Source organism: Cucurbita maxima, unplaced genomic scaffold, assembly GCF_002738345.1.
Source record: "Cucurbita maxima cultivar Rimu unplaced genomic scaffold, Cmax_1.0 Cma_Scf00307, whole genome shotgun sequence".
Taxonomy (NCBI): domain Eukaryota; kingdom Viridiplantae; phylum Streptophyta; class Magnoliopsida; order Cucurbitales; family Cucurbitaceae; genus Cucurbita; species Cucurbita maxima.
Window position 1 is genome coordinate 20,299 of NW_019272323.1, and position 11,767 is coordinate 32,065.

The 11,767-nt window shown below is 34.0% G+C and overlaps 2 non-coding genes across 2 annotated transcripts; both read left to right on the plus strand.

Moving 5' to 3' along the window:
• Window positions 1–1,944: 1,944 nt before the first annotated feature.
• TRNAA-UGC lies at window positions 1,945–2,017 on the plus strand. Its single transcript has one exon. It is a non-coding gene; the product is annotated as a tRNA-Ala (tRNA).
• A 138-nt stretch (window positions 2,018–2,155) lies between these two features.
• TRNAA-AGC lies at window positions 2,156–2,228 on the plus strand. Its single transcript has one exon. It is a non-coding gene; the product is annotated as a tRNA-Ala (tRNA).
• The last annotated feature ends 9,539 nt before the right edge of the window (window positions 2,229–11,767 follow it).

Here is an 11,767-nt window from a genome sequence, read left to right on the forward strand (position 1 = left end):
TAAGTTGTAGTTGATAATTACACAAAAAATTCCCTAAATTCATGAATTTGTGTCCAATTAATTAATCCTAAAGATTGTAACTAGCATATAGTAATTGAAGCTCCACATGAAGTAATTTAAAGTTCCCAAAATTTTATCTCATCTTTAATAAAGCATGAATTGCACGAAAGTTTATGAAATGCTTATAGACTCCAACTCTGAGTACTATTAATGCAATTATGTTTCATATGAGTTTGTCATAAATGAAACTAAGGTGCATTCAATACAACTTTATTTTCTTGTCATATGAGACAAAATAGAAAAATTAAATCAAGCAAACTGATGAACTAAACCGAATCAATCCAATCCAAATTGATTAGTTTGTTTCTTTTGTTGGGTTGTTTGATAACCCTTTTATATTATAACAATTCAACTTTTCATGAGAGAAAAATATATTTAAGTNCCTAAATTCATGAATTTGTGTCCAATTAATTAATCCTAAAGATTGTAACTAGCATATAGTAATTGAAGCTCCACATGAAGTAATTTAAAGTTCCCCAAATTTTATCTCATCTTTAATAAAGCATGAAAGTTTATGAAATGCTTATAGACTCCAACTCTGAGTACTATTAATGCAATTATGTTTCATATGAGTTTGTCATAAATGAAACTAAGGTGCATTCAATACAACTTTATTTTCTTGTCATATGAGACAAAATAGAAAAATTAAATCAAACAAACTGATGAACTAAACCGAATCAATCCAACCCAAATTGATTAGTTTGTTTCTTTTGTTGGGTTGTTTGATAACCCTTTTATTTAAGTAGAAGTTAAAAATATTGGGTGTTCAAGAAAAGTCATTTAGTTTAGTGGTATGATTCTCACTTGTGGTCCAAGAGGAAGTTTGGAGTTCAATTCTTGAAATGCCCTAATGTCTAATTCTTTTTTTATCGAAGGACTTCATATTCGACATCAACCTAACTTCATATTCAACATTTTATACTTACCATCATGATCTTAATACAATATCCCATCCCAAGGCTTTATTCTCCAAGACACATTCTACCTCTGAGCACTTCACGTGTTTCCTGCAATACGAAAAAATACAAACTTAATACCTAGGCCTAAGGCTTCATACATACGTTTCAAGTGGTATAACAAGGGCATTTGGTCTAGTGGTATGATTCTCGCTCTGGGAGTGAGAGGTCTCGAGTTTGATTCTCAAAATGCCCCTTCAAGAGATTGTAGTATGGGGATGTAGCTCAGATAGTAGAGCGCTCACTTCTAATGTGGATACGACATAATGAGCAGGGATAGTTTTTCATGTCACTATTATTGAAAATTACTTCTTTTCAATTTTTCCTTATTCATGACATGTTGAGTAGTGATATTTCTTCATTTTTACTATTATTGATGATGAAAAATTTAGGGTTTTGTGATGCAAGAATTATGGGGATGTAGCTTCGCTTAACATGCGAGAGTTACGACTTAGCATACGAGAGGTATGGAGATCGATACCTCGCATCTCCAAAAGAAACTATTTATTATTAATATTTTATTTCTATTCAATATTTCCTTATTTATGACATAATATGCATATATACTTTTTCATTTTCACAATTATTGATGAAGGGACGTTTAGGGTTTTTTGATGTAAAAATTGTAGGGATGTAGTTCGAATGGTATAGCGTTCATTTCCCATGTGGAAAGTAAGGGGCTCAATACCTTGCATCTTCAATTGAATCGATTATTAAATATATTATTTCTTTTCAATTTTTTCTTATTTAGGACATAATGAGCTGGGATAGTTTTTCATTTTCACTATTACTGACGAGATGCATAGGACTTTGTGACGTAAGAATTGTGGGGATATCTAAACTATTTGTTATTAATATTTTGATATTTTTTTATTTTCACTATTATTGATGATGGGACATTAATAGGGTTTTATGATGTAAGAATCATGGGGATGTAGCTCAGATGGTAGAGCGCTCGCTTTGCATGTGAGAGGTACAGGGATCGATACCCTGCATCTCCAAAAATATGATTATCTATTATTAAATATATTGTTTCTTTTCAAATTTTTCCTTATTCATGACCTGTTGTGTAGCAATATTTCTTCATTTTCACTATTATTGATGATGAAAAATTTAGGGTTTTGTGATGCAAAAATTGTGGGGATGTAACTCAAATGGTAGAGCGCTCGCTTAGCATGCGAGAGGTACGGGGATCGATACCCCGCATCTCCAAAAGAAAGAAATGATTTTTTTCAGTATGAGTTAATTTAACATGTTATGTATAAAGTGGAGAAATGTTATGTACAATTGCAATATCTGACCAATGAATATAATGGTCATTTATAGCTTCTATCACAATAATATAAAATTTGGGAACCACTTTTATGAGCTTTGTACCTTTGTTAGTGTTACTTTGTACCTTTGTTTGTATTACTTTGTTTGTATTACTTTGTACCTTTGTTAGTGTTACTTTGTACCCTTGTTGGTGTTACTTTGTACCTTTGTTTGTATTACTTTGTATCTTTGTTAGTGCTATGTTATAGACATTTGGTCAAGTTCAACAAGTGGGGTTGAGGTGATTCAAATGGTTAATGTTACTTTATTTGATTCAAATTGTTAATGTGATAATCCAGTTGAACAGTTACAAGTTATTTCCAAGGTCCCTCTTATTGAACGCCAACAAGGCTGAAATGATTGAGATGAGCACCCGATTGAGTTTGACAAAATTGAAATAAAATCAAATAAAATCACTCAACTCGAAGGGGTGGTAAACCAAGGATTCCTTCGCCCAAGACCCATGATCCAACTCCCAACATGGAAATGATAAGCTATAGAATCATTCCAAGAACCTCAATGGATTCGTTACAAACTCACATTACCAATCTAGACAACTGGACGTGTCGCTGGCGTTAGAAGAACGACTGCAACAGAGCAGTCATGGGGATAGAAGATCTCGTTGAAGGACGATAGACCAACCGTAATCTTCAGCCCAACAAGCCAAGCTTTTGTAGAAGCAAGAACCTTTAATTGAAGAAATTAACACCTTCTTATACAAATTTTGGATAAACCAAGAGATAAAGCTAGAATTAGATTATGAGATCCAAGAGTGAGAAGCAAGATTTGAAACCTTTGTCTAAATTGAGTCACTCCACAATCAAACTTGATCAAGGCTTGATTAAATATCTCAGATGCAATCTACCACAGGAATTGCATGAAACTTAAAAACGACAAATATATGCTCAGATTTCTATAAGAGGGAACCTCTCAACTTGAGAGAACAATTTCATTGATCACAAATATGCTTTTACATAATAATTTGTGGGTATTTATAGTCTCCCCACAAAAAATGTTAGTGCCCGTGATTTAATCTCGATTCCTTTAAATCTCCACAGAAGACGAAGTCAATTTGAGCATTACAAACTTTATGAAATTAAAATAATAAATAAAGTTTTCTAACCACTATGAAATGATGCTTGGAACTTCATCCGCTACTTCAACTGTGCAAATATTTACTTTTGAATCTCCAAATGGTATTGACTCAAACGAATCAGCTAGTAACACATGAAATGATGGTTGAACCTAGCCTATCCAATTTTGTAGATGAAGCATGAATGCTTGTTGAATCTTCTTGGCCTTGGGTTGTGTAAAATGTCTAGTTGGAACACCGTGATTTTTATCATCATCCCCCTCTTCAAAAGGATTCGTCCTCAAATCAAAAAAATCATCACCTACATCAAAAGAACTCAACTCAGTAACATTGAAAGTAAAATGTACACCGTGATTCTTATCATCATCCCCCTCTTCAGGATTCGTCATCGAATCAGAAAAATCATCACCTTCAAAGGGACTCAACTTAGCAACATTGAAAGTAGAATGTATTAACAATTCTAGGGGAAGATCAATTTTATTGTTCCATGCAATAAGAACAATAAAATGAGTCATTTTACTAAATGTCTTACAGAGCATTTATAGTCAAATAAAGAATTAGGAATCCACCACGCTATCTTTAGATCTACAGACACACTATCTATGCTTAACATTAAAATAAATGAACGTGGATCGAACACGTTTCCTCTTCACTATGACGCTCTCCACACTAATATTAAAATTGAAAATTCATAATGCAAAGGTATTTCCACTAGTTTTAGTTTGAACGTGGATCAAACACGTGACTTTCAGATCTTTAGTGTGACGCTCTCCCAACTGAGCTATCCCTGCAATCATTAGAGTTGAGTTTTTAAAAAGAAATAATCGCTAATGCAGTGAACATGGATCAAAAACATAAATAATAACTAATTTTATAGTCAAATTATGCAACGTGAACCAAGTGTGGTGAAAGTGGATCAAACACATGACCTTCAGATATTCAATCTGACGCTCTCTCTGAGCTATCCCCGCAATCACTAGAAATGAAAATTCATCAGTAAAGGTATTAATGACTAATTTTTTTATTGAATAGTCAGGTTTTGTGAAACAGGTGTGGTGAACATGGAGATCGAACACGTGACCTTCGAATCTTAAATTTGACGCTCTCTAAACTGAGCTATCCCCGCTAACATTAAAAATGAAAGTTTTTAAGTAAAGGTATTTCCGCTAATTAATTGAAATTTTAGAAAGAAATAATCACTAATTTTAAATTGAAGAGTCAAATTATGCAAGATCGAATATGAGACCTTTAGATCTTCAATCTAACGCTCTCTCAACTAAGCTATCCACACTAACATTAAAAATGAAAATTCATCCTAAAAGTATTTTCGCTAATTCATTTTAATTTTAAATAGAAATAATCACTCATTTTTAATAAGATATTCAAGTTATCCAACATGTATAAGGTGTGGTGAACTAGAACACGTTAGGTATTTCCGATAATTCATTGAGATTTCAGAAAGGAATAATGAGTAATTTTAGATTGAATAGTCGGGTTATGCAACTAGAATCAGGTGTGGTGAACGTGTTGATCAAACACGTGACCTTCAAATCTTCAATCTGGTGTTCTCCCAATAGAGCTATCCCTACTAATATTAAAAATGAAAATTCATAAGTAAAGGTACTTCCACTAATTCATTATATTTAAAAAAGAAATAATCAATATTTTAGATTGAATAAGCAGTTATGTTTTTAGATTGTATGGTCAGGTAATAAACTTGTATCAGGTGCGTTGAACGTGGATAAAACACGTGTGACCTTCAAATCTTCCGTCTAACAATCTCCCAACTAAGCTACTCTTGCTAACATTAAAAATGAATATTCATCAGTAAAGGTATTCGGTACGCTTCTGGAAATTCAACAGAAGGCAATAGTATTAGACCGAGATGCCAGATTTAAATCTCGCTTCTGGAAAATTCAACAAAAGGCATTGGGTACACAGTTATAGTACGACATTCCACCCATAAACTGATGGTCAAACAGAAATGCTCAAGCAAATATTGGAAGACATGTTGAGGGTATATGTGAATGATTTTGCAGGAAAATGAGATAAGTACCTACCCCTTATGAAATTTGCTTATAATAATAGTTGTCAAGCCACCATACAAATGGCCACATACGAGGTTCTCTACGGACGAAGATTTTGAACCCCTATCTTTTAGGAAGAAGGGGACAAACGACAACTATTGGGCAGTAGCTGGTGCAAATTACCAACGCCGCAGTCCAGAAGATTAAAGCTAGGATACAAACCACACAAAGCCGAGAGAAAAGCTATGTAGACCTAAGGCGCAAGGACATGGAATTGTAGGTAGGGGATCATATATTCCTAAAAGTTCCACATGAGAGGGATGCACAGGTAGGGTAAAAAGGTAAGCTAAGCCCTAGGTTTATCCGTTCTTTTGAGATATTAGAAATGATTAGATATGTGGCCTATAGAATTGGGCAATGCCCAAATTTTTCTGCAGTACGTAATATCTTTCATGTATCCATACTAAGGAAGTATACCCTAGATCCTTCGCACGTACTAGCTCATGAAACTCTCTTCTTGAGAGATGACCTAACGTATAAAGAAGACACGATTCAAATAATAGACAAGAAATTAAAAAAGATTGAGAAACAAGGAAATCGCTCTTGTTAAGGTTCTATGGATGAATCATAGAGTAGAAGAAGCCACTTGGGAAACAGAAGGCAAATAAGAACCTTGTACCCTGACCTATTTTAGAATAAACACTTTCGATGACCGAAAGTTTTCAAAGGAGAGGAGAATTTGCAACACTCAAGGTCTCCAATAAGAGACCGTGTATAATCCCTACTAAGTTGTATCAAGAAGCAAAGAACAAGTACAATTGAAAAAACATTGAGAAAATGGTACTTTTTCTAATTTTTATAAACTTCCCGAATCATTCAATTTTTTATAGAACAATAATTACAAGGTGCTTAAAAAAGGAAGGCTCCGATCGGAGAAGATTTTTCTGGGAGAAGATTTTTCTGGCAGAAGATTAATAAAAATCAATAATGAAATTATAGAAATTCTAGATGTTTCAATGGTAGTGGAAAATCCGTCTATAAATTATGAATTAGGGTAGACTATTAGGGGCAAGAAGCAAGCTTAATCGAGTACCCAATCGAGAGATACAAGTTTTTTGTTTTGAGGTATCGTGTTCATTGGTTTACCTCGAATTCGAGAACTATAGTCCACTATTCATTTCCAAACTTGTTCCTGCACCTTCTAAATAAGTTTACCCATAAGTTTTGTGAAGAAAAGAGGTCCTCAAAGTGCTAGTATGTTTTCACACAAATCAGTCCATGTTAGGTTACCCTCTAATGTTTTCCTAAGCTAAAACCTCAACTCCTAAAGCCTATCCCAAGACATTATGTATAAACCTAGGTTCATCAATAATCCATGTACCAAGTACCTAGAACTATGTGAATAACATGCTAATTAAGTTGCTAGGATCCATACCCATAAGTAACCATTATCTGCCATTACGATGTGTACTAAAAGGCCCCTATTCCTCTTTAGGTAGGATATCCTGCAATATGTATCATGAGCTGGATGTTATGATAGGCCTACCTTTCCCATCAGCTAAACAAGATGTCCTGCACCACGATTTACCAGTAGGCTTACATGATTATGACGACACCACTCATGTGTTCATGGGGAGAAAATTGAAGGTTATTTTAGGGGAAGGTTTTCAAGATCAGTATATGATACATGACACGATGACCTCTTAGTTATAAGGTCCTGAAAACATAACAAGAAGTAATATCCTAGCTTAAGGTCGCGATTAAGACCTTATTAGTAGGCTACTTACTAAGTTTTACTCACTCCATGTTTATTATTTTTTTTTTTCAAGTAACTAAGAGTTGGTCGTGGATGAGAGCAGACTTTGGAGTGTGGCCATGGACTAACCTCTGTTTTTAAAATAGTATTTTTTGTTCTTCTTTTGAGTATGCTTCTTATTTTGTGTTTGCAACGAGTATGTATATGTAATACCCCAAACATGAAGAAAATTAGCTCCCATAAGAATAAGCCACTCATGAAAGACCCAAAGGATAGAAAGGAAAAAAATTAAAGTTTTAAGCAAGAACAAGGGACTTAGTCAATTGAGTACTTTAACAAGTGATTTCAAGGAGTTAAAAGGCCTTTTAAAAAGGATTGGAAATGAAAACGTAAATGAAAAGGGCAAAAAAGTCATTTTATCAATTATAAAAAATCTTTCCCGATTTGTAATTCCTTATCTAGAAGGAATCTCAAGATTCAAAATAAGGGGGAAATGATCAAAAAGCAATGAGGAATTTGTAGAAAAATTATGGATTTTTTTTCAAGAAAAATAATAATAAAATATTCGAAAAGTGGAAAATTACCAAAATACCCCTGAAAGAATGGATAATTAGAGAAATGCCACTCTAATTAGAATCAGAGCATCTACTATGACCATCCGAGCAAAATCCTTCAAACACAAATCTCAACTGTTGGATCTCCTCCAAATTTTGATATGATCTAGAACGAACACGCACGGATCATCACATCCAACGACTAGTATTCAAGGCCAAGGTCGGTAAGGCTATGATCAGATTGATATCTCCGAAAAATAATCCAGAGAGTTCGATCTCTAAATAACGAAGATTCTAGAGCTCTCAATGTCGGTTTAAGCTCCTCCTATAAAGTCTGAAGTAGAAGCAACAATATGAAATAAGAATCGAGAAAGGTTGATCCCCCAATCAAAGGCAATAAGCATTTAGATTATGGGTCTCCTACTCGCAGATTTCTTCCAAATTCGAGAGCAATCCTCCCCCATTTATCTTCAAACTTCTAAATAACAAAGATTCTGGAGCTCTCAAAGTCAGTTTAAGCATCTCCTATAAAGTCTGAAGTAGGAGCAACAATACGAAATAAGAATCGAGAAAGGTCGATCCCCAATTGAAGGCAATGAGCGTTTAGATTATAGGTCTCCTACTCTTAGATTTCTTCCAAATTCGAGAGCAATCTTCCACCATTTCTCTTCAATTTTATTCCTACAGTTTCTCAACAAGATTACCAACAAGTTCTATGAAGGAATAGAGTGCTGAAAGTGCCCAGAAACCATTCCCCCAATTCAATCCGCCATTGAAGAACTTTAAGAAAAACTTGAAAATCCAATCCGAGGATACATGATGACTCGTCGAGCAAAAAAAATTCCAATCAGTTTTTACACCTCCAAAGAATGCTTCCATAGAAGACCACGAAGAAAAATAACCTCGAGAGCGTGCCGAATTGAAGGAAATAGGTTTCAAAATTAAATTAGGGATAAGAGTCGAATTCCTATCTACGATCTCTTTTCCTTCAAATTAAGGATTCCTCTAGTTTCAGAGGAAGAAGTTTAGTAAACTTGATGAAGGAATTGAGAGCTGAAACGTCGTAGAACAAACTACCCACGAGATCGAAATCTGGCGTTTCGAGTGAGTAGCATACCGAGAACGATTTCTAGAAGTTAAGGTCATACACTCAAAGACGTTCCTCCAAAACCAATTCCTTTAGCTTGAAGATAAGATATGGAAGAGGTTCAATGAAGAAATAGGGCCTTTAAATCCCTAGAATCGGCTACCCAATAAAAAATTCTTTCTTTTATCTCCAGCGACAAATCATATTTTGGATGAACTTTAGAAGCGAATATCTTAGGCTACGATCTACGAGAAGGTATCAAATCAATCCCTAGCCCTTCCTTGTAACACCCATCTTTAAGTTTCACGAAGACATCAAGGAGAGAAATGTTGTAAATGTGGCTGTCCAGGCCGAGTTTCAGATAGCGGCGAAGCGAAAAATGTGCATCTTCTTCCTGTTCAGAGTAAGAAAATGGTGATATGGCCAGTTAAACTAAACTATCCAAGTCAACTCAAAATTTGACTTTTTTTTGGGTTTTCTCAATTTTAACCCCATTCCAGACTGATTCTCATAAAAACATTATGGTTTCCTAAACTAGACACAATAAGGAGTACGTGGAAGGAAATTTGAAATAATTCAGATATTGGAACCTCAAGAATAGAGATCCCAAACGTCGGTGACGAGGCAAGTAGCCACCTTGGACTCTTTGTTAAGAAATACTTGTAGAAATCGCTTGGATTTTCATATGAACCCTAAACCAAGTATGAATTAAGGATATATGAAAAAAAAACCCAAAGAACCCTGAGTTGAGACCTTGAACCGATCAAATAGCTCGAGATTTAAGTAACGTTAAAATAACCCACAATAGTATGTTGAGGTTAGATATGAAATTTGGTGGTCATTGGATAAGGATAAGTAGGTAAACCAAGAAACTGTGTAAAATGACGACAATGCCCCTAAGGTAATTTACCTTCAGCTTATGATCTAGATGACCTTTAAATGCTATGAAATTCATCAGTAGATCTTATTTTATGAAATGTTATATGAATCCTTATCCCAAGAGGTTATAAAAGGTAATGAAGTTTGGTTGTTATTGGAAAACTTTAGTTTGCAAAACCAAGATATGGGAGAAAATGCTATCCATATGACTTTTTCCATAAAGCACGATGTTTATAAGTTTTGAAGTCAATGTTGCCAATGTTTGCTGCACACAAAAAAAAAAAGATAGGGATGTTAAATTTTTAAGTCACTTTTGAAAAGTATGATAGATAAATTGGGTAACAAATTATTGTTTTCAACTACATGTCATCCTCAGGCTCATGAGCAAACTGAGGTGGTTAATAAAATATTAGGAGCATTAGTTAGAGCTATTATTCATAAGAATATTAAGTTATAAATTGGGTAACAAATTATTGTTTTCAACTGCATGTCACCTCCAGATTAATGAGCAAACTTTGATGGTTAATAGAACATTAGAAGCATTGCTTAGGGCTATTATTTGTAAGAATATTAAGTCTTGGGGCGAATGTTTGCCAGTCATTGTTCTCTTTTTGAAGTTGTTTATGGATTTAATCCACTTACGTGTCTTGATTTGCTTTCTATTCATTCTAATATTTTTGTGAGTAAAGCAGCCACAAGTAAGGCAAATGGGATCAAAACATTGCATAAAGAGGGGAAGGAGACAATTGAGAAACAAAATTTCAATGTTGCTTCAAGAATTAACAAAGGACGGAATGAAATCATTTTTCAACCCGGTAGTTGGGTTTGGATACATTTTCCCAAGGAGTGAGTCTCATCTCAAAGGAAGACAAAGTTACATCCAAGAGGGGATGACCCTTATCAAGTCCTTGAAAGAATTAATAACAATGCATATAAAATGATCTTCCATGAGAATTTTCAGCACATCCTACTTTCAATGTTGCTGATTTGAGTCTTATTGATGTAGGTGATGATTTTCTGATTCGAGGAAGAATCTTTTTGAAGAGGGGGAAGATGATAAGGATCACGTTGTTCCAAATGTTCCAACTGGACCTATTACACGATCCAAGGCCAAGAAGATTCAACAAGCATTCATTTTTCATCTACAAAACTGGATAGGCTCAGTTCAACTATTATTTTATGTGTTACAAGCTTATTAGATTGAGAAAGGACCATTTGAAGCTTCAGAAGTGAATATTTACATGGTTGAAGGAGCAGATGAAGTTGCAAGCATCATTACATGAGTTGTTAGAAAACTTTATTTATTTTTAATTTCATAAATTTTGTAATGGTAGAATTGTCAAATTGACTTCGTCTTTTGTGGAGATTCAAGAAGATCGAGATTAAATCCCAGCCACTAACTTCTTTTGTGGGGAGACTGTAAATACCCACAAATTATTATGTAAAAATTTGATTTGTGATGAATGAAATTGATCTCTCAAGTTGAGAAGTTTCCCTTCAAAATCTGACCATCATCTATGCCATTTATAAGTTTCATGCCATTATTGTGGTAGAATTGCATGTGAGCCATTTAGTCAAGCTTGATATTGTGTGGTTGAGTGAAATTCTCAACCTTCTACTTATTTTTTGGATTTCTTTTCTCCGTATTCATTGTAATTTATCCTGATACAAACAAGTTTAGTTTTCTAGGGAATGTATTAAGCACATGAATTTATTAATTACCATGAACTTTTGTATAAAACGAAGTAAACATAAACTAGCAATAAAAAGAAACTACATAAACTTAAAGGAAGTTAATCCCATTTTACAATATAAATATTGTTCCAAAGAAAGTTTTGAAAACTGGCCCCTCCATATCCATCTAGGTTTGGAAAACTAAAATAAAGAAAAAATAAATAAGTAAAAATATTTTTCAAAAACTTAGTTTGGAGTGAAATTTTGTGAAAATTCAAATGTTTTTTTTTTAATAAAAGGATAAAATACATAATTTTGAAAAAAACAAAATAGTTATCAAAGGGGCCTAATTTTTAACATATCTATC